Source organism: Mya arenaria, chromosome 4 (assembly GCF_026914265.1).
Source record: "Mya arenaria isolate MELC-2E11 chromosome 4, ASM2691426v1".
Taxonomy (NCBI): domain Eukaryota; kingdom Metazoa; phylum Mollusca; class Bivalvia; order Myida; family Myidae; genus Mya; species Mya arenaria.
In genome coordinates this window covers 37,730,181-37,755,262 of record NC_069125.1, presented here as the reverse complement: position 1 = coordinate 37,755,262, position 25,082 = coordinate 37,730,181, and the positions used below count along the sequence as shown (strand labels likewise).

At 36.4% G+C, this 25,082-nt stretch overlaps 2 protein-coding genes across 4 annotated transcripts in view; one reads left to right on the top strand and one right to left on the bottom strand.

Annotated features, from left to right (window-relative positions):
- The window catches only part of LOC128231333 (protein MTO1 homolog, mitochondrial-like), a 119,896-nt gene that overhangs the window by 34,928 nt on the left and 59,886 nt on the right, over positions 1-25,082 (bottom strand). The gene's annotated exons all lie outside the window — the stretch shown is intronic.
- The window catches only part of LOC128231334 (histamine H2 receptor-like), a 41,647-nt gene continuing 19,645 nt past the window's right edge, over positions 3,081-25,082 (top strand). Inside the window, exon 1 of the mRNA XM_052944004.1 lies at positions 3,081-3,862. The gene's annotated coding sequence lies outside the window, so the exon portion shown is untranslated. The remainder of the gene's footprint in view (positions 3,863-25,082) is intronic.

The window sequence follows — 25,082 nt, the reverse complement described above, 5'->3', positions numbered from 1 at the left end:
AGACATAAGCTAGATATTTCACAGACATAGTAAGACATAAGCCAGATATTTCACAGACATAGTAAGACTTAAGCTAGATATTTCACAAACATAGTAAGACAATGGCTGGATATTGCACAGACATAGTAAGACATAAGCTAGATATTTCACAGACATAAGCTAGATATTTCACAGATATAGTAAGACTTAAGCTAGATATTTCACAGACATAGCCAGACATAGGCTGGATATTGCACAGACATAGTAAGACATAAGCTAGATATTTCACAGATATAGTAAGACTTAAGCTAGATATTTCATAGACATAGTAAGACAATGACTGGATATTGCACAGACATAGTATGACATAAGCTAGATATTTCACAGATATAGTAAGACTTAAGCTAGATATTTCACAGACATAGGCTGGATATTGCACAGACATAGTAAGACATAAGCTAGATATTTCACAGATATAGTAAGACTTAAGCTAGATATTTCACAGACATAGTAAGACAATGGCTGGATATTGCACAGACATAGTATGACATAAGCTAGATATTTCACAGATATAGTAAGGCATAGGCTGGATATTTCACAGACATAGTAAGACAATGGCTGGATATTGCACAGAAATAGTAAGACATGAGCTAGATATTTCACAGACATAGTAAGACAATGGCTGGATATTGCACAGACATAGCTAGACATAAGCTAGATATTTCACAGACATAGTAAGACATAAGCTAGATATTTTTACAGACATAGTAAGACATAAGCTAGATATTTCACACACATAGTAAGACATAAACCAGATATTTCACAGACATACTAAGACTTAAGCTGGATATTGCACAGACATAGTAAGACAATAGCTGGATATTGCACAGACATAGTAAGACAATAGCTGGATATTGCAGTCATAGTTAGACATAGGCTGATTATAGCACAGACATAGTTAGACATAGCCTGATTATAGCACAGACATAGTTAGACATAGCCTGATTATAGCACAGACATAGTAAGACATGTAGAATTAAGATTCTTAATTTCATTTAAACATGCGAGCTACTACTCATTCTGTTCTCACCTGACCTTAACAACCTTAGACCAGGCTGGCTCTAAGAGTGCCATTCATTCAGTTTCTCTGCGCCCGGCTTAGCAGAATAGAAAATTATTGTTAAAATTCCCATTCAACCACTAATGGGCTACTTGGCTTGTCCCTTTTATTTCATTTTAATCAGACCAGTACTTTTACGTACAAGATATTAAAAACTATAATTTGTCTGCAAATGATACTTAATTCATATTCATATAATAATATAGCAGCCTTTACTGAATTCTTGATATGGCCGTAGGCCCTGGATTATCACCAGGGTAAAAAATCATCCCAGGCCTATACCAAGTGTATAATGTATAAGATTGTATGACTTTAGTTGTATCATATATATGTGGTGCTGGCAATGTCTTCAGGGAGAAATTATTAATCCATCAGTTGCTCAGTGTTATGCAGCAAATTGTGTATTATTTTATACAGCAGAGAAAGAGAAAATACCTGTGGATGGTAACAGTTGGCCAATCACTGGGGCAGAAACTAGTTACAATACCAAAAGGTTTATCAATATATCTTTTCCATTCAATTCAACATTATTAGTTTAGAGAAAGTGAAGCAGACTGTCAGTAGAAAGACGTGCTGAATGACTTGTAGAAAAAGTATTTCCATTTGTTCTAAAATGGTGTGAGAAATGCATACAGTTGTACAGTTGAATGTGTATTATGGAATGCCTTTTGGTCTGGCTAATGCATCAGAAAGCTTTCCCAACTTACTGCAAGAACACTACTTGCAACAAGGCCTATACATAACATGTAGTTCATATCTACATATTCATCTATTTACTATCAGCACAAAGCACATGCATGCAGTGCAATATTATCCCTACATACACACATATGTAAAACATTGTAATCCCTACATAACATATGTGTAATGCAATATTATCCCACATACATATATACATAATATGGCGTGCAATAGTATCCCTACATACATACATACATACATACGGTGAGGAATATTACCCCTTCATACATAAATTATGTTGTGCAATAGTATCCCTACATACACACATATGTAGTGCACTCTCATCCTGACATACACATATATGGTGTGCAATATCACAACAACTTGATCACATACAAAGTGTGAGCTATGATCCCTACATACACAAATATGGTGCATACTAATTCACTCCTTACATACACGTATGGTCCATACTAATTCACTCATTACATACACAAATATGGTGCATACTAATTCACTCCTTACATACACAAATATGGTGCATACTAATTCACTCCTTACATACACAAATATGGTGCATACTAATTCACTCCTTACATACACAAATATGGTGCACACCTATTCACCCCTGATATACACACATATGGTGCACACCTATTCACCCCTGACATACACACATATGGTGCACACTTATTCACCCCTGACATACACACATATGGTGCACACTTATTCAGCCCTTACATTCACACATAAGGTGCACGCTATCTCCCTCCTACTTACACACATATGATGCACACTTATTTACCCATGACATACACAAATATGGTGCACACTACTTCACTCCTACATACACACATATGGTGCACACTTATTCACACCTAACATACACACATATGATGCCCACTAATTCACCCCTACATACATACATGGCGCACAATAATTCACCCCTGCAACTACACATATGGTGCACACTAATTCACCCCTACATATTCACATAATTATGGTGCACACTAACTCACCCCTACATATACACATATAGTGCACACTAATTCACCCATGCATACACACATATGGAGTGCATTACCACACCTGTGTGATCACATATATAATATAATGCACTATAATCATCCCCACAAACACACATATATAGTGTACTTGTATATACACTCGTGAACTGCAGAATATGCTCAGAATGCATGTTATACACTGCAGGATACTGAAACACTCCTCCTGGTGTATCCAGGTCTGCCCCAGTGGAAACAGTTGGCACAAGCAATTACCTGAGAAATGCTATGTCTCTTCCACATTGCTAAACCCAAACGTATTGTGAAAACAGCTCTGTTTTGTTTTTGTCCCATGATTACATGGAGACTGTATTGCACTGTGGAAAAATATTTTGTGCTGATATTCACTGACTGAAAACTTGATACAAGAAAATTATTATTGCACATATCTGTTGATTGTAGTGAGATATTTGCTCATTGTGATATTTCAAGAGTTTAATTTATAGAGCCCCTGGGAATTTGTTTCATGCGTCTGGATGATTTAATAGAATCATTTTTTTCCATTTGCTAAGTCTCTGCAAGGAAACATTTATCACAAAAATGAAAATCTGAGAAAATTGGAAACTGAGAAAGTTTTCTTCGACTGAAGGCATAAGTTCAGCAAGACAAACGACATTTAGCAGTGACCTGACAAAAATTCTAATTTCTAACTGATGTGAGAAACATAAACCTTATTCTACATTTTTCCAAGGAAGAGGGACAAACCACAAATCAATTGTGGATTTATAACAGAGACTGATATACCAGGCAAAGTATGAATGAAACAGCCCTGGAAATGACCCCAAGGACCAGCAGGTTTCTAATATAGTTAGTGGACAAATCAAGGGACACTTGGCAAACACCAATAGTGGACATTAGAGAGGACAGTGTGTCTAGCTGACCAGCGAGAATCTTATTGGAGACGGTGCTCTAACCTCTAGGGAAATCTAGAACTTCTATGGTGGAGATTTAATTAGTGTCTGTGCAACATATAAAGATAACTTTACTCATTTTACTACTTTTCGGATACCAAAAGCAGGTACAAACTTTGAAATTATAGCAATTTATCTTATTTATGTCTTACACAAATAATAATAATAATTTTCCTACAATTTCTTAAATTTGTTGAGAAATGAAAATGGTGTAAATAATAATTTTATTGTAGATAAAAGTAATTTTATTATGTCATATAGAATACCTGACGTTCAGAGCTTAACTGTGGTCCGAGTTTGTAAATAATCTCCTCCAGCCTTCAACTGGACAAGCAATTGATTGTAAAAAAAAATCAAGGTAAAATGTTAAGCTCCCAAGGTAGAATGCAGATGTCTTATAATATGATTTATATGAGAAAATCAAGAAATGTTTATTCAGGCAAATCACAAAATATGATAAGCATTTTGGTATGAAGTTATGCACATATAATGAAGAATTTACTGTAAAACTTAAATAACTGGATTTTTACCTACTCATAATGATTATCGTAAAAGAAATGAAATGCGGAGAAGACAAATCATAAATTGAGTACAAAAAAATTTTATTCACAAAAAGTTGGCAAAAAGTGAATTTTTTAAGAGCAAAGATAGTAATGAAAGGAAGGCAAAAATTGTAAAATTAATCGTATATGCATACTTTTTTACTTTTTCAATTACGGTTCTGGGAAATTAACATACAACGAAAAATGCATAACAGATTATAAAGTATATTTTAGTGCCAATAAGCAGAGCCATAAAAATTATCGGGCTGGGAGTACTTGAAATAAAAATATTTATTCCCAACAAAAATTATATCATAATTTTCTTCTACAGAGTCATGCTGAGTTGTTGTTTTTTATATTGTGTTAAAATAATATTGAAACTTTTAAAATTAATTCATGTTTATTTCATGATCATAACAAGTAATTAAGCTGATGCTAAATCGTTTGTTTCCATTAGTCGGTTGACCAAGGAGTTAATGCGGCTGAAATAATCACAACAATTTAGTCTACCAGGGCCCCCATTTCAATAAAATATCTTAGTCGTAATCCTTACACTGCTTACCAGTGCTCGGGAACACCTGTAAAATTACATGCAGAATCTATGTTATAAATGTCCTTACCATACATTGTTATTGAAACACAGTTTACGCCAAAAAAGTAGATAACGCCAAAAACATAGTTAACGCCAAAAATGCAGTTAATGCCAAAAACACAGTTTACGCCAAAAAAGTAGTTAACGCCCAAAACACAGGTAACGCCAAAAACACAGTTAACGCCAAAAACCCATTTACCCATAGAAAGTGACGATCTTAACTCTGATGATTTTTATTGAAACAAGGTCCAGAGTGTTAAAGTAGCCCATCCATGATTAGAAAATTGACAATAATCTTGAACGTGAGTTGGCAATAATGAAGACTTTATCAATATATTGACGAAATCAGGGAGCGTAAATATATATTGACATTTGTCAATATAATTAAAATAATAATATACTAAAGAATGGTTTTCTGAATACAAATGAATCAAAACATTTCATAAAATGATTGCAAGTTTGGTAATGAAGAATTTAAGTCGATTCTAACTGTTTTATCGTTGATGGACCGCTTAATACTCGCTATACTTATGCATTGGACGTTGTATAAGAACATCAGTGCGCTTGCACTCCCAAAATATTACATCATTGGTATTTATATGACTACATTTTTCACAACATGTTATTCACTATTTCATTGGCTTAAAATTCAGCCTTGCATTCCAAGTTTTATTTATGCTCAACACAAATATGTAAATAGAGGCAAACATTTTAAGGCTCTTCAACTGTCTTTCCAAGCAGACGAAGAATACATTACCAGAATATTCAAGTTCAGGTTTTCAGCAGTATTCAACATTTGTTTCCATCTCTTTCACATTAGAAACTGCAGGAGGTTTCTGCCTTCAACACTTGCACTGATCAATCAAGAGTGTTCTCAATGAATTCCTGCATTTTAATGATTTCTTCATGCAAGGCCACTACATTATTCTGAAATTCACAGACAGAAATTTGGGCGATTCTTTTCTAGTCGGGACTGTCTTGGTATGTTTTGAATATTTCTCTGTCCTCCCACTTCTGTTTTATGTTTGAACTAGTCAGAATGGTGGTAATAATATTTGAAAATAAGATAGTTCTTAAATGCAGAACATGTCAGAATTGTGACACCAAATACACAGTAACATGTTGGTTTTAGAATTTATTTTAGAGAAAGGTTTTTGGCCAAATGTAAAAATTGTGACGATTGTTCAAAACTTGTCAATGTTAACCGTGAACCTTGTTAATTAAATTTAAAATTCACTCCTCTGGAAATTTCATGGCCACATTTGCAATCTGCAGTATTTCTAACAAAATTTGAGACGACTGTTTCAGTTGTACTTGTTTTATTTAAATATATGAGTGTATTATAGAATATTTTACCTTTGAAAATAACAATGATGTCATTAATTAACATAAAAAAGTTCTGAAAAATCTACCCATTTTTCAATAATCTCTTTGTGTTGCCTCAGCGCACTCTTTGTGGCTGTGACTCCTGCCTGGCAGGGGATTGGGAGCTGTTATTATAACACTTAAGGCTCAGTGAATGCTTTAGCTGATGGTAGGGGGTACTTGACAGTGTGACTTGTTATTGTGCTTCAGAAGGTTGATGTCCTTCAGGACATATTACTAGGCTAGGATGGGGTTCTTGCCTAACTACACAGGTAAACAACTGAAGTGGGTTTTGTGTGTTCCCATCCTCATCACCTCAGCGTATCATAACCTCAATGATACCCTGAGTAAATCAGCTGTAAAAATCTCGTACTCATAAATAATCAATAAGGTGAAATCCAGCCGCTTGATTGGTTGCATGAGACACACCTCATGCGGTGCGGAAATGGCCGAGAAGTTACGGATGTAATCTCAGTTCGAAATCATCCAATGAGATCATGGCTTACAAATCATTTTAGGCAGGACATTGTTAAAAATAGCTCTTCACAAAGGGGATTCTTTCCTTTTTGTTATCGGCTATTTCATTGGTCGGAAAATGTTATAAATATTCAAGATTTACAAAGTTTCCCTAGCCAATTTGCCCAGGGTATCATATAGGTAATGATACGCTGAGGTGCCGAGGATGATGTGTTCCTTAATAGTCACGCTCCTGATTTTAAGGCTGAGAATGTGATTGGTATACTTATTAAAGTGGTTCTTCGGGGCATTGACAGACTGTCGGCTAGAATGACTTCTAACGGGTCACTACGTAGGCTATGCAGACTCTTGTGAATTAGACAAGACAATGTGGTTGAAATACTGATTAGCTGGTTGTAGGGTTCTTCTGACAGAGTCACTTGTAATCATAAATCAAGCCGTAACTAGACTATGCTACCTCGCTATCATTGCAGATGAACCAGAATTACTGATTATGGTTGGTATGGAACAAGTCATATTGTAATATTCTCATGGAATAGGGCTTAAGTCATGAACCTTATTATGAACATCTGAAAATCTTTGCAAATACGATTGTGGTTAGGTTGGAAAATTAGCTCCAGGGTGGGTTATTGGCTGGTATTCCCTCCTAGATTTTTCCATTGGCTGCGATTCACTCCATGCTGTGTAATTGGCTGGGATTCCGTCCTTGCTGTGTAATTGGCTGGGATTCACTCACTGCTGTGTAATTGGCTTGGATTCACTCACTGCTGTGTAATTGGCTTGGATTCACTCCCTGCTGTGTAATTGACTGCGATTCCGTCCTTGCTGTGGAAATGGCTTGGATTCACTCACTGCTGTGTAAATGACTGGGATTCCGTCCTTGCTGTGGAATTGGCTTTGATTCACTCACTGCTGTGTAATTGGCTGCGATTCCGTCCTTGCTGTGGAATTGGCTTGGATTCACTCACTGCTGTGTAATTGGCTTGGATTCACTCCATGCTGTGTAATTGGCTTGGATTCACTCCCTGCAGTGTAATTGGCTGGGATTCCCTCCCTGCTGTGTAATTGGCTTGGATTCACTCCCTGCTGTGTAATTGGCTGGGATTCCCTCCCTGCTGTGTAATTGGCTTGGATTCACTCCCTGCTGTGTAATTGGCTTGGATTCACTCCCTGCTGTGTAATTGGCTTGGATTCACACCCTGCTGTGTAATTGGCTTGGATTCACTCACTGCTGTGTAATTGGCTGGGATTCCCTCCTTGCTGTGTAATTGGCTTGGATTTACTCCCTGCTGTGTAATTGGCTGGGATTCACTCACTGCTGTGTAATCGGCTTGGATTCACTCCCTGCTGTGTAATTGGCTGGGATTCACTCCCTGCTGTGTAATTGGCTGGGATTCACTCACTGCTGTGTAATTGGCTGGGATTCACTCCCTGCTGTGTAATTGGCTGGGATTCACTCCCTGCTGTGTAATTGGCTGGGATTCACTCACTGCTGTGTAATTGGCTGGGATTCACTCCCTGCTGTGTAATTGGCTGGGATTCACTCCCTGCTGTGTAATTGGCTGGGATTCACTCCCTGCTGTGTAATTGGCTGGGATTCACTCACTGCTGTGTAATCGGCTTGGATTCACTCACTGCTGTGTAATTGACTGGGATTCACTCCATGCTGTGTAATTGGCTGGGATTCACTCCATGCTGTGTAATTGGCTGGGATTCCCTCCTTGCTGTGTAATTGGCTGGGACTCACTTCCTGCTGTGTAATTGGCTGGGATTCCCTCCTTGCTGTATAATTGGCTGGGATTCACTCACTGCTGTGTAATTGGCTGGGATTCCCTCCTTGCTGTGTAATTAGCTGGGATTCACTCCCTGCTGTGTAATTGGCTGGGATTCACTCCCTGCTGTGTAATTGGCTGGGATTCCCTCCTTGCTGTGTAATTGGCTGGGATTCACTTCCTGCTGTGTAATTGGCTGGGATTCACTTCCTGCTGTGTAATTGGCTGGGATTCACTCCCTGCTGTGTAATTGGCTGGGATTCACTTCCTGCTGTGTAATTGGCTGGGATTCACTTCCTGCCGTGTAATTGGCTGGGATTCACTCCCTACTGTGTAATTGGCTTGGATTCACTCCCTGCTGTGTAATTGGCTGGGATTCACACGCTGCTGTGTGATTAACTGGGATTCCCTCCTGGGTGTATTATTGGCTGGGATTCCCTCCTGGGTCTGTTATTGGCCGACATTCCCTCCTTGATGTGTAATTGGCTGGGATTCCCTCCTGGGTCTGTTTTTGGCTGAAATTCCCTCTTTGATATGTTATTGGCTGGAATTTCCCTCCTGGGTGTGTAATTGGATTTATTCCCTCCTGCCTGGTTAATCGGCTGGGATTCACTCCTGTCAGTTGTAATCATAATAGGTAGACAACACTAGGCTAGGTCTTACCTCACAGGTGATCAAGACATCACACACTAAATGTGATGGGAATACTGCTAAGCTCAGGTGCTACTTTCACAGGGCCTAAACGACAGTGTCAGTTTTAATCATAAAGGCATGTCTTCCAGACAGCATAACTAGGCTAGGTGGACTCTTGTCTGTAACCTCACAGGTAAACTAGTTTACAATGTTTGTGGTTGGAATAAGGCTTATAATGCAAGTGCTACAGGACCTTGACAGTAGTGTTCATTAACCTGTGATCTTAGATTCACTTTAATTTCAGATTATATTCAAAGTGTTTTGATTTGACTGTAAAAATAACTGGCCAATGAACTGAATGGAATCACTGAAGCATGTCAAGGTTAAGAATGATATTATATAAAGCACACACACACACACACATGCACACACACACACACACACGCACACTCACGCACACACACTCACATATATAGAATATGTATTGTAACAATTCAATAATTTCATCACATATGCACAATCAAAATTGTGAGTTAAATGAAAACTGTAGAGCCATCAAGGTTTGAAACGATGTAATAAGAAATGGCTGTACATATGAAGCCTGAAGATGATGATGCCTAAATTACAACAAATCATACAAAGTTACAAACTATTCTCTAGATCAGATAAACACAAGATCCTCTATTGAACTGTCATTGGTTTCAAATGTCAAGACCTGATAACCTTTCTTAAATTCCATCAACTCATTTGCATGATGGAGAGTTCCTGACTATCAGCAACCCAGAATAACTTAATTGGCCAATCCATCTAAATGACTTCTTTCAATTTCCATGAACATTCAAATGCACCAGAAATCGCCTGTTTACTATTTGAGATGGATCACGAAAATCTGATTGTTTAATGTCAACCCCCGTATTGTCAACAATTTATCTCGAATCACTGAATGTCAACAAATGATTCACAAATATTATTCTGTAAAAGATATCATTGATAAAGAAAATTCTCTGGAAGGGAATATCAACAAAGCTATCAAATCTAATACATCAGCAGCTTTAACAACCATAGCAGTGAGAAGAAACAAGTTAATCAAATGCTAAATGCTTCTGAAAGTACAAGGAAGGGATCCAATCAAATCTCAAGCATTAGAAGCTTAAAGCCATGAAGTACATTAAGGAGTGCCAAATACAAAAAAGTAAATATTAGTTATTGATACAGTATGAGGTTTTCTTCAAAAGAGTCCTCTTACAGATGAGGAAGCAGTTTGCTAGGATGAACACCAATTTTGTCTGAGGCGAAGCCAGGATAAAATTCGTGTTTGTCCTTGCAAAACCGTTTCTTATGTCTGTAAGAGGACACTTTTGAAGAAAAAACGAGTAACTGTATCTGAATTATACAACGATAAGTGTATAGCACATATTAGTGAGCAAATAAATGCATTAATGAATAAATAAATACAGATTTATAAATAGATAAAAAGAAATATTTTCCCCGAAAGATAAACATTATACTATTATCATGGACTTTCTTAATACAATGTATAGGCTAGTAGTATTACTAGAAACTCTCGTGCACAGTCCGCTTACAACCATAAGAAGACACTTTTTCAATAGCTTTGCTGGGGGTATAGTCATACAAAAATCTTCTGCCCCACCTCACATACTGGATACATAGGTACCACACCGTAGTTTCTTTTTCAAATCAATATTTAATATCTGTAGTACAGGATGAGGAATCTTCACATGGGTCAGCGCAGTTCACAACTGATATAAACAAACAAGTACATGTAAGTGATGTTAATTTTTAAATAACTTTTTTGACAGAAAAGATATGAAAATATTTCTTAAACTATAAAAGACTAAGCTATTCTATGCTTCTACATTTGTATTGTGGATTTTCATGTATTTTAATGATGCAATCCTTGGCCAAAATTTAAACTTGATGGAATTTTGTAGAACAATGCAATGCTGAAATTTTGTTTGTTACAAAGCTCAGACTGCAAGCAAAATTGTCAAATTAACTTAAAACACTGAAATAATATTTAACTGAAATTTTTGTTTTACAATATTTCGTAGTATGCACCTTTACAAGATAGCCACTATAGCATTACAACCAAAGCAACATATGTTGCACATACATGTAAAATAATCTTTAAGAAAGTCCGAGGATCAATAAAAAAATACCTTTAAGCTGCGCATTTTAGCATTGACTTAATTGGATGATTCTAACTCCCAACAGCTGCCTACCTCCATGATTTTAGGGAGTATTATTTCAGGATATTCAGAATGGGAGCAGATTGTTAGGACATTAAACTACCGGTAACTGTCTAACTTAACAAATAATGATTGTTATGTAATGCAAATATTTTAAAAAGTGTCTGTTTGAGATTAAATACAGACATAGAGCCAATAAATTCACCTGAACATACTGTTCTGCAAGTGTCTAAATTTTTGCAGCCTTACATAAAACGGTGTAAGTTATCATGTGGTAATATTTTGGCTAGTTTGGGTATTAAAGCAATTTGATTTTTTTTATTTCTGATTGGTCAATATTTAACCAATAATTACTGTTGACCAATCAGAAATAAAAAAAATAGGCTAACTTTATCCAAACCAAAGTAATAACCAGTTTTATACAATTTACTGCAGAAAAGCTTTTAAAATGGTTTTGCACATTCAGACTTTCAAGGCCCCAGACAGTTGAAAGTTTCTCTTGCATGACAATTTAAAATAAAATTTACAATTTATGCTAATGAATGGCATTGGAAATTGTCAAATGTAAATGCATAGGCCACTCAGCAGCTGCCTTTGAAATTGTCGAAACATAATGGTCTGCCATGACTGCTTCGAAAACAGTGCTGCCTTCGAAATTGTCAAACATAATGATATTGGCCACAGCTGCCATGGAACTTGTCAAACATAATGACCTTGGCCACAGCTGCCTTGGAACTTGTCAAACAAAATGACATTGGCCACAGCTGATTGGAAATCACAAACATCATGTCTTTTGCAACTTCTCTCTTGGAACTTGTCAAATATAATGTCATTAGCCACTGCTGCCTTGGAAATCACAAATGTCGTGTCTTTTGCAACTTCTTTCTTGGAAATCGCAAACATCATGTCTTTTGCATCATCTTTCTTGGATGTCGCAAACATCATTTCTTTTGCAACTTCTTTCTTGGAAATTGTCAAACATCATGTCTTTTGCGAATATTATGTCCTACCCCAATGCTGCCTTGGAAATTGTCAAGCATTATATTGTTGGTCACTGCTGCCTTGGGAATTGTCATATATTATGGCCTTGGCCACTGCTGCAATTTCATCACTTAAAAACTTAACATAACGGCTTACTAAAACAAATAATCAATGTGAAGTGGTTTAATTCTACAACTTTCACAGAACTCACACTGGTCAGGGAGTTATACAAACAGGTTTGATCAGTTGGTATAGCACAACTGATATCACCTAACTCAGAGCAAGCAGGGGTCCTGGCTTTGATGCTCGAGACTAGCCACATACTTTTTCTCAGACTGTACATGACACAACAAATTAAGACAATTGACTTCACTGCAAGCTTCTTTCTTTTTGTGAAATAGCTTGAACTTATTATGACCTTGACCTTAAAATGACAACTGAATTAAGTCCTGATCTTTATTACATGCCCAAGAGTTGGTGTCAAAAAATTGTTCTTGCATCAAATCAGCAATTCTTAATAAGGGTGTGGAAGTGCAAGAAAAGTGGGTTCACTTTTTCCAAATATACACCAAACATTCAAAATGCCTCAAGGCCACATTCCCGCAATTGAATATGAAAACTGATTGGCACAATATAAAGAAAAGTTCCAGGAATGTGAAGAAAAAAATAACAGAAGCAACTGTTGCACCTCTGATGTTGATACATAACAACCACCATTACAATGTCTGGCATTGGTAAATAATGTGATCAAGATGCTGTTAACGGCCTTTTCCTCAAATCCAACTTCCATCTTGATGTGGGGCAATAATCATAACACAAGGTACAAATTATCTGAATATCTCATGATGTGTAACCATTATCTGAACAACAGGGAGATTAACCAACAGATTCCAGTCACAGTTCCCTGAATCACAATGTGGGCTTGTCCTTGGAACCTAACAGGTATTCCTATTACCTCTCAGGCATGGAAGAAATGTTTTAATTTTTTTGGACATTGATGACTTTCACAAATAATTGTCAATATTTATATTTCATTAAATGCATTAAATGGGCTGCACTCCGTATGATGAAATAGCAGAAAAAAAAGAAAATTGTCGAAAACTGACATGAACTTGGTATCGATGTGTACAATGCATTGAAACTTACTAATTGAAGTACCACATAGTTTACAAATAATTTATTTTTCCCAGTTTTTCATATTTTCCATTAAAAAAGATTGTCTACCTAGTAGAATTCATTCCTAATAAATGCGTGATTGGCTAGTCGATGTTATTACGTGATATATTACCAAGTTAGATATATAGTTAATATATTCCAAGCATTTAGGGTAAGCCTTCATAGCACAGTGGATACAACACTGGACTGCAATTTTGGCAACACTGGTTCAAGCCCGGTCTCCAACCCAATTTTTTACATTTTTTTTTTAATTATGATATCAAAGAGTAAAACATTTTATTAAAAAATTGTCCTGAGATTTGTTACAAAAAACACACTTTTTTTGGTGCCAATCTGGTGTATAGTCCTTTTAATAGCTTAAGAAAGACTAAATGTATTGAAGACTAGAAAAAGCAATATTCATGTTATAGACTTAATTACTAGAAAGAGAGTATTCATGTTGAACGGACTGGAAATACAGAATTCATTTTTTAGACAAGAAAGATAAAATTCATGTTGAAGACTAGCAAGAAATTGATTAACACTAGAAAGATAGAGTTCATGCTGAAGTCTATACATGCTGAATTCTATACAAGAATGTATGGGACAGCAACAAAGACATAATTATAAGATGGAATTTATGTAGAAGACCATAAAGGAAACAGAAAATAATATTCCAATTGACGAAATTGGAATAACTCCTTACAGGTTCTTATGATAATTAAGAATATGACAAAATCCTTTATTGCAATCAGTGTAAAAAGGTCGTATGGACTAATGACAAAGCAATTAAGGTACAATTTGTTTGTTATTTTCCACAAAGCAACCTGCTAAATGTTAAAAAAATGTTTTCCATCTACAGAAAAGCTTTGCCAACATTCTGTTCAATAAATACCTGCTTAAATATGCCATACTTTATCAGGAGGCTTTCATAACTCTCGGCCTTGGATTTCAAAACAAGAGGGCCATGATGGCCCTTAACCACCCAACTGAGTGGAAGTTTAAAACCTTAATTATGAGAATGAATGAGTTAATTTGAAAATGGCAATGCAACTAAGGACTAAACTATGATTGAATATTGTCAAATGTTGCAGTGGTTATGGTCACCCAACCACAACATTGATATTTGTTCTCAAAACTGAACACACGGTCCTTATTTCATTGATGTAGCTTAAAAAAAGGAAATAGGTCAAAAGGTAACAGTCAAGGTCATCGAAGCACAACATTAATATTTGTTTTCAAACGATACACATGGTCCAAATTCCATTGCTGTAGGACAAATGTGATATTTGTTGGCAAAACTGCAAACATGGTCCAAATTTCACTGCGGTAAAGGGGCATCATATGATGCTACATTACAAATATAAGTTCTTGGCCTGGTGGTTTCAGAAAACACTTCTCTATTCAAGTCTATAGGAAAATTAGGGGGGGGGGGGGGGGGGGGGGGGAGAGAAGTTTTTGACCCAAGGAACACAATTTGAACAAACTTGGTAGAGGACCACTATATGATGCAAAACCAAGTATCAAGGGTCTGGTGCTAGCTGTTTCGGACATTTTTTTTTATCAAAGTGGCCAAATTTGAACAATCTTGGTCAAGGACCAGAATACAATGTTACACCACAAATAACTAAGCTTGAGGTTGTAGGTTTTTTGTCAAGTCTTTCCTTTTAGTTGCCAGAGTTCAGCATTATAATTAATTTCTTTGAACATTTTTGAAAGGGCTTAAATTCGTCAAAGGAACATCCACGAGAAGCTTCACCCAAATTGGCCAGGTGGTTCTTCAGTAAGAATAGATTGTTCCAGACTGCCAGACAATAATTATTACTCAACAAATAACATAGATAACTGAAAAAAATCCCTTAGAATTCACATATTCTTAACCTTAAAAATATTTTGACATTCAAACGTGCAGTAAACCAGGATTGTTTGTGTGTGTCCGGAAAATGCTTACTACTATGCAGACAGAGATGAAAATCACAGCACTGAAAGTTCTATAAGGTTGTAGGTATGCAGTGTCATACTGTTCCACCCAACTGTTTTAGTTTAAAACAAGCAGCTCAGTAGGACACAAAGAGAATTATTTCCTGGTGTTTCATGTTTACTGCCAACTAGCAGTGTAAAAATATGCAGAAGGAAGAACTTCTAATATATGCAGTATGAGCGTCTATCCACCAGATGAAGAAATAGGTGTTAAAAGAGTATTCATTTATCATTTTATTCCAGAATGCAAAAAAATAAATAACCATCAGTAGTCAAGCTTCAGATCTTTTATGTTCAGGTATTCTAAGTGATTTATAATGACAATTGTTTGAGTAAATAGCCTGCCTTTATAAGTTATTGCAAATAGCACATATCACCACAGGCTCTTGGAAAAAAATGAAGAGGCTGCGCTTATCAGCTGTTGTTTCTGTCATTTCTGCGCAAATAAATTATAACCTGCCATTTTTATAAATTATCTGAATGATATATCAAGAGTTTATAAAATGAGGAAGTATTACACTTCTTTATATGTTTTTTTATTTCCCCATCTGCAAATTAAATCTATTTAGAACCAAGAGAGCCAATGAGGAAACACCAACGCCTGACTGTTATTATCAGGGGCGAATCCAGAATATGACATTAGAGCAGCGTAAATTAGGGGTGTTACCTTTTGACCTGCGCCCTTCCCTCAGAACCAAAATTAATTTGCTTTAAAAAGTTGGCAGGGGGGGTTTCTTCGGTAGTCTCCCCCTTAAAATTTTAACAATTTTTAGTCTGAAATGGTGCATTTCTGGTGTATTTTATTACTTTTTCTCTTACACCCCCCCCACCCCTCTGGATCTGCTTGTGATTATCAGTCAAACAAAATGCATACCATAACTCAACATATGTACCAAGTTTCATTCAAATATCTTTAAACAGTTTTTGATATAATGGTTTTAGCTCAGCCTTTTGCAGGTTGTCAATGCCAACAACTCTGCCCAAACTATCAAAGTATCTTAACTTTTTTTCTATTTTCAAAAAACAGATGCCCTGGAATTTATTATTTGTAAGCAGGAAATATAAAATAGTTTTTACTGATTATTTGGTTGAATAATGATTGTACAAGCAATCAACTAGATATGTAAAAACAAGGCATTTAATTCTAGAAACTTAATAGGCAATTGGGAAAGGAATGCAATTCATTAGAAACCTTTCCAATGGCTGGGAGTGGAAACATGTTCTGAGGTAAACAAAAACAGAATGATTGACATTTTTTGTTTCAACTAAGCACAACCAATTTCCATTTTTTGATACAGATGAAGCAGGAAAAACCAACAGAAGCAAACTTCCTGAAACATCTATCCTCCGAAAAATATCAAGTAATTTCAACAAATCTTATGATTCAATTTTGAGGGAAAGGTTGGCTTCAATTTATTAATTTTAAAGCCCTTCTGGTGTAGTATAATCCGCTTCAGAATTTGTTTATTTTTCAAATGAATCATGATAGTTGTTTTTTTGCTTTTAATATAATAGATGAGTAATTGTAACACGTTGCAGATACTGCGCTGCAGTTGTGTTTCAACAGATGTTTCAGAACAATGAATAATTTGGAATCATGATTAAATTCAAACCAATTTCTAGATTCTTGTAGTTGTTGAATAATCAAATATCAGATTAATGATTAATGATTTATGTCTGGCTTGGTTGACCCTAGAAGGGGGACACAAAGGGCATTGATATGAATATGTTTATATTATGAGAGAGCAGAAATTGACTTTCAATCAAGACCATCATATTTTATAAAAAAACAACTGACTTGTCCGTTCTTAAATATTCTTGGACCATGTAGGATAACAAACAGTTTAAAGTCTGAATCTGGCCTCAGAATTAGAAAAGCAATTATTTAGGATCAAATATTATCTTAGTTCCATTCATTTTTTAAAAGTTAATGTAAACAATGGTAAAACATTCCAACAGTAATAAAAGAACACCATCAATGTCTGCTGGAAGGACAGTTACAATGACATGAACTCATATTACAGACCGTCCATCGCCATAAGCATCGCCACTGTAGACAAATGAACTGTTTTACCCATGCAGAATTCTGATGCTTTTTACTGAGTTCTCAGGACTCAAGAGAGTGGTACGCTGTATGCTGAAATATTGGGCTTTTTCTTCCTCTCTAAGCGACAATTTTTATTTGTAAGCGTGCATTCGACCAAGCTATATATCCCTCTAATAAAAAAACACGAAAATATGTCGCAAAACTTATTTAAAACAAGACCAATGCACAACAGACTTGCAATGATGTGCGAGCCTCTTATCAAATATAATATTCATGAGACAATCTTACAACTGTCTAATGAATGTCCACCAATAGTAGTGAGACAGTTGTACGATTGTTTGATTGAAAAAAATTCTTCTGGTACCCAGGACAAGATATTTACCACACAACAGTCGCAAGACTGTAGTAGGACATATTCACGACAGCCAAAAACTTGTTTCTATTGCATATATGAAGCTCGGTAATCCCCTTTTTGATATGCAAAATTCTTGAGCTTTTTACAGAGTTTCCAGGCCTCAGAAATGCAGTATGCAGAATCTCAATATTTGGCACTTTTTCCCCTCTCTCAGCAATGACAGTTGTTTTTTTCAAGCGTACATTCACCCGAGCTATATACCTCTCTACAAAACGAAAATATGTTGCAAGACTAATGCACAACAGACTTGCAACGTTGTGCGGGGCTCTACTGAAATATACCATTCGTGAGATTATCTTGCAACTGTCTAATAAATGTCATGCGACAGTAGTAAGACAGTTCTGCTACAGTTGCAAGATTGCCTGAACAAAAAATCTTCTGGTACCCATGACAATTACGATATTTAATGTCAATTAAGATACATATCACACATTTACAGTCCCAACACTGTCATAGGACACACTACTCATGAAAGCTCTAAAACAAAGACATCGCATAAGATTTCGAACAAAAGCATCGTCGGTTATTTGTTGTGACCAAGCCTTAAAGCAGAATTTGGGTAGAACATAAAAAAGTATTCGGTATCCTAGGGAGATGGGGGGGGGGGGGGTTTACATCCTGGCGTGAAATTAGGGTATAAAGAATGTTAAGTCGTTCTAATCTATTGTTATTTTTTGGGGCACATTAACCAAAATGCAGACTTTCTAAATTATAGTCAAACTTAAGGAGAAGCCTTGGGCCATGATTACAAACCGTCTCAAGTCCAAGTCTAGACTCAGACTCAGAAAATCACTTTTATTGAATTACAAAGTATCATATTTATTCCATATCTTTTTATAAAATAAATATATTAATAATAGTAAAACATTCAAAAAGTAATATATTTCAGCAAAGTTCACCAACAATGCTTTGATAGAAGGAAAATTACAATGAAATGAAGTTTTGCCATATTGAGTCTTGAGTCGGAACTCAGACTTAAGACTGTTTGCAATCACTGCCCCTGATTGACATGTTATTGTTCCATTATATAATAATTCCTCTGCTTAGGGAGAATTCAGGATTCTGAAGAGACTTTGAACATTGTTATTAAATTTGAGTAAACCAGGCTAACATCCTCATTAAATAAATTGAATTCTGAAGCCAGCCATATCTCTTTGTTATTCATTCCTTCAAATCATGCAGCATTTAATTCTAAGCAAATCATGAGACCATGATGCACAGAATTGGAAGCTTATCTTCGAAGTCACATCATCAGAGATATTCTGACAGAAGCGCCAAGAGTGCATCATGTCAGGGACTGATATTTATTAACATCCTGAAGTGTATATACCACTTAATAAATTGCATCATATATGCTACATCCGTATGGAACATTTTACTTAAAATAAAGACTTAAAACCTAGGTAACTTTTTCTTCACCATTTTAAATGAAATATAGGGGAGCCTATGCTGTTTAAAGAGCTATGCATCAATCAAAGTCTAGAAAAAGAACGAAGGCGGGGCTCTTTAAGTGGCATAGACTGCACTATGTTTCACTTAAATAATATGGTGAAGAAATAGTAAAGTTATCTTTGTTTATCTACTCCTGTCCAAGATCTACTCCTGTCTGATATGCGGTCCTGGCAGTCAGAGATTTACACCTGTCCCTCCAAAATCTACTCCTGTCTGTCGAAGACCTACTCCTGTCTGTCCAAGATCTACTCCTGTCTGTCCAAGATCTACTCCTTTCCGAGATCTACTCCTGTCTGTCCAAGATCTACTCTTGTCCATCTGAGAACTACTCCTGTCTGTCCGAGATCTACTCCTGTCTGTCCAAGATCTACTCCTGTCCGTTAAAGATCTACTCCTGTCCATCCCAGATCTTGTTCTGTCCATCTGAGATCTACTCCTGTCCATCCGAGATTTATATATACTCCTGTCCGTCCAAAATCTACTCCTGTCTGTCCAAGATCTACTCCTGTCTGTCCAATATCTACTCCTGTCCGTCCAAGATCTACTCCTGTCCGTCCAAGATCTACTCCTGTCTGTCCAATATCAACTCCTGTCCATCCAAGGTCTACTCCTGTCTGTCCAAGATCTACTCCTATCTGTCCAAGATCTACTCCTGTCCAAAATCTACTCCTGTCTGTCCAAGAGCTACTCCTGCCTGTCCGAAATCTACTCCTGTCTGTCCAAGATCTACTCCTGTCTGTCCAAGATCTACTCCTGTCCGTCCAAGATCTACTCCTGTCTGTCCAAGATCTACTCCTGTCTGTCCAAGATCTACTCCTGACTGTCCAAAATCTACTCCTGTCCGTCCAAGATCTACTCCTGTCCGTCCAAGATCTACTCCTGTCTGTCCAAGATCTATTCCTGTCTGTCCAAGATCTACTCCTGTCCGTCCAAGATCTACTCCTGTCTGTCCAAGATCTACTCCTGACTGTCCAAAATCTACTCCTGTCTGTCCAAGATCTACTCCTGTCTGTCCAAGATCTACTCCTGTCCGTCCAATATCTACTCCTGTCCATCCAAGATCTACTCCTGTCTGTCCAAGATCTACTCCTGTCTGTCCAATATCTACTCCTGCCCATCCAAGGTCTACTCCTGTCCATCCAAGATCTACTCCTGTCCAAAATCTACTCCTGTCTGTCCAAGATCTACTCCCGTCTGTCCAAAATCTACTCCTGTCCATCCAAGATCTACTCCTATCTGTCCAAGATCTACTCCTGTCTGTCCAAGATCTACTCCTGTCTGTCCAAGATCTACTCGTGTCTGTCCAAAATCTACTCCTGTCCACCTGAGATCTACTCCTGTCCGTCCAAGATCTACTCCTGTCTGTCCCAGATCTACTCCTGTCCAAGATCAACTCCTGTCTGTCCAAGATATACTCCTGTCCAAGATCTACTCCTGTCTGTCCAAGATCTACTCCTGTCTGAGATCTATCCAAGATCTTCTCCTGTCTGTCTGAGATCTACTCCTATCCAAGAGTAACCATACTGGTTATTTGGGACAAAGTACTTTTCAACAAAATGTATCCACCATTGATTCTCTTGTTATGATCTTGTCTACCATTGAGTGCAGACTTGTTAATGAAAATATTTGTTTTGGTCAAGGTCATCTGCATAGACATGCTATCAAGAAAATTGGATAAGGTTTTACACTGGTCATCTATGACTAATTCATTGCAGTCTTCGTTATAGATTTTGTCATTTCTGTAATTACATTTGTGGCCAAAAACAAGTTCAATTTTTATACAGACAGATTAAATAAGAATATTTCAGTGTATCAAGAGTTTTGTTTGTCTGGAATGCTCACTACAATGCAGACTTGGGAGTGATGACAACCACATTATAGTTCTGTGGGGGTGTAGGTATGCAATGTTGTACTGTTCCATCAACCACTTTAATAGCAATATGAAACTTATGACACCTGGTAAAAAACGAATAGAAATAATTTAGGGTTAAAACTTTGTACAAAATGCATTGTTTTTTTAAAAGCCATATATCATTAACCAATAAAAATAGTTGTCAACAAAACATCAATTTATAAAGCAAAATCCAGAATGCAAAAAGAATAACAATAAATAGTAAAGATTTCCTGTTGCTTTTTTGTTAATGATTATATTATTTGGATTGTTTGTGCAAATACTATACTGTCTTTATAAGTTATTGCAAAAAAAAAACCATTCGGAGCTCCTCGGCCATTTTATCGAAAACAACCTCGGATGTATGCCGGTACATCTGTTGAAGTAGTTCGTAAAATTTTGAATTATATCATTAGTTAAATGTAGTGTTTTAGAGTTGTATTTATTGATCTAAGTTTAAATTTATTGTCATTGAATTGTATTATAGCAAACATAATGAAGAATCCCAAGAGTTAAGTCACAAAGTTTAACTGCTAAATAAAATCACTACGCGATCTACTTGCAGCGGACTTAAACGTACCACTTTTTGAGTGTGTCTGTTGAAGTAGTTCGTAAAATTTTGAATTATATCATTAGTTAAATGTAGTGTTTTAGAGTTGTATTTATTGATCTAAGTTTAAATTTATTGTCATTGAATTGTATTATAGCAAACATAATGAAGAATCCCAAGAGTTAAGTCACAAAGTTTAACTGCTAAATAAAATCACTACGCGATCTACTTGCAGCGGACTTAAACGTACCACTTTTTGAGTGTGTAAACCATCCATATACATCCGAGGTTGTTTTCGATAAAATGGCCGAGGAGTTCCGAATGAAAAAAACCAAGAAAAGGTTTCACAACAGACTTGAAAAAAATGAAGAGGCAGGGCTTATCAGCTGTTGTTTTGGTTTGTGCAAATTAACAAAAGCCTGCAATTCTTATATGTAATCTTAATGTGATATCATGAGCTTAACAAGAGGTCCAAAAGGGCCTATGCTCTACTGGCTGGGTTTGTGTGGTCAACATCACTGTTTTCGAAACGAACCAACCCCTTATGGGTATCTGAATACTCAAAACTGAAGACTGTATCATGTTCCCAAGCATTTATTACACAATATCATTTTTTTTATACTATCAAGGCCCATAATCTAATCATTTCAAGGCCAATAATCTAGTCATGCATGGGCAGATCTAGCTGGTTTTCGAAAGGAACCGAGCTCTAATGGATATGTAGATACTGTACAAGTTTCATAGAGATACAATCAAAACTGAAGGCTGTATCATGTTAACGAGCAATTGTTTACTGACACACTGATTTTTTTACTATCAAGGCCCATAATCTAGGCATGCATGGGCAGATCTGGCTGGTTTTCGAAAGAAACCGAGCTCTTATGGATATGTAGATACTGTACAAGTTTCATCAAGATACAATCAAAACTGAAGGCTGTATCGTGTTTACCAGCAATTGTTTACATGATTTTTATACTATCAAGACCTATAATCTAGGCTGCATGGGCGGATCTGGCTGGTTTTTCGAAAGGAACTGAGCTCTTATGGATATGTAGATACTATACAGGTTTCATCAAGATACAATCAAAACTAAAGGCTGTATCGTGTTAACAAGCAATTGTTTACAGGATTTTTATACTATCAAGGGCCATAATCTAGGCATGCATGGGCGGATCTGGCTGGTTTTCGAAGGAACCGAGCTCTAATGGATATGTAGATACTGTACAGGTTTCATCAAGATACAATCAAAACTGAAGGCTGTATCGTGTTAACATAAATTGTTTACAGACGCAGGGACGCACATACTACATACACATTACCATCGCATAAGCTCTTCTGGCCTTTGGCTAGTAGAGCTAAAAATGAGTTTTTTTATATAACTTTCAAATTATTTGCCTGTACTGTATTTAACTAAAATATCTTCTGTATAATATTGAGAAAAGAGCCAAATTAGAATATTTTCTGTACAACATCAAGAAAACAACCACTTCACTTATCCTCAGTATAATGTCAAGAAAATAACCTCTAGAATATAATCTGCATTACATGGAGAAAGTAATTTTAACTGGTAAACTGACAAGAATTTACCTCCCCAATGTACAAATATTATGTAATTAAATTATGTGAAAAGTTGGGCTGCAACTTACTAAATTTAAATCCCCACTAATGTAAAAATGATCGGATTCTGATTAACTTTAATCTGTTTATTAACCATGAAATACAATACTCGGTTGTTTTTTTCTTTATCTACTATACTAACAAAAAAAAATTTGCTTCCATTAACCCGACCCTACCTAATCAAAACTGCAGCCATAGTTTTTAAAAAAAAAAATTAATCCTAGACCTAGCTTCCCTACCAAATAATTTTGGGGACGTTTCCGTAAACAAACATTTTTTAGGCCTAATAGATGAGTAATGCACCAGTCAATTGTAACCACAGCCCCACGGGTCCGGGGAATAGCAGGAACTTTGACTTTTTGTCCAGCCAAGCCTGGGTAAAATTCCTGCTCTGCGGGCACTAACTGATGGTTAAATCCCCGCAAATAGCTCCCGCACACCATGGACCGTAGGTAAGGCCCATTCCCCGCTATATTTGGCACAAAGACAAAACCACGTCATTTATCCGGCACTGCGGTGCAACCTGGATGGTAAAAACACGGCCCAATTAGTCAGCTATCCCAGCTATCCCCAGTATACACCCTGACCTGGGGAGCCATGGTTACAATTGACTTGTGCATAATTGTTACAAGTAACAAAGTAAAGACAGCGCTGAAGGTCAATGTATATTTCAGAAAAAAAAAGATTATGATTTAATTCACACTTATTCTAGATTTTAGAATAAGACTTCTTAAATAAAAGGTGCTGAATAAACAAATACAAATGATAAATGGGTTATGTCTGACTTGGTTGTCCGGATCTTAAAAGGGGGTCACAAACCGCTCATTCATCTGAGAAATATATGTATGTGAAAGCAGACATCAGAAGATTTCCTTTCAAGACCATCATTAATATTTTCCTGACTTGTCTCTTCTTAATTATCATGAAGACAAATGATCAGTTCCGCCATCTACATCTCTTTGTATCTTATGCATATCTATTATTATTCTACAATATATCTAATGTACTGGGGCAAATTTCAATAAGATGTGTTAGTGGTATTCCGAAAATTATATATGATACCCTCATGTGTTTACGCATCTGTGTGCTGTTGCGATAAACATCATTGCCAATGCATTAAAGGCTGTTGTTGTTGCTGCTGTTGGAAAACCTCACCAAGGTAAGGAGTTCTTGGGGACACCAGTAAAGCATCTATAGGATAAATGGTGTTAAGATATTTTTATATAAATGCATTTTACGCCAAAGATGTCAAAAAGACGTCATAGTGGTTTAAAAGCTCACCAAGGTTAGGAGTGTTCAGGGACACCAGTGAAGAATCTAAGCAATATATGTTCTTATGATATTTTTATAGAAACACAGTTTAAGCCACACACAGTAATAAGACTGGAAATTTATGATTTAGACCTTCCATTCTTTTTTGAAATGGTCCCCTGTATAGAATGAGAGGATCTTATCAACAAGCGTATTGCAAATTATCAAAAGACCAGGAAATTTCAGTTCAATACAAAGCTAATGTCAGGAAAAGTTCAGACTTAAGTTAGTATATTCAAATGCTAGTCTAACTTTTAAGTTGAAAATATATCAGATTATGACCAAGAACAGTTGATTTCACAGGAATCAAACATACGATAGTTTTGATGGTTGATAA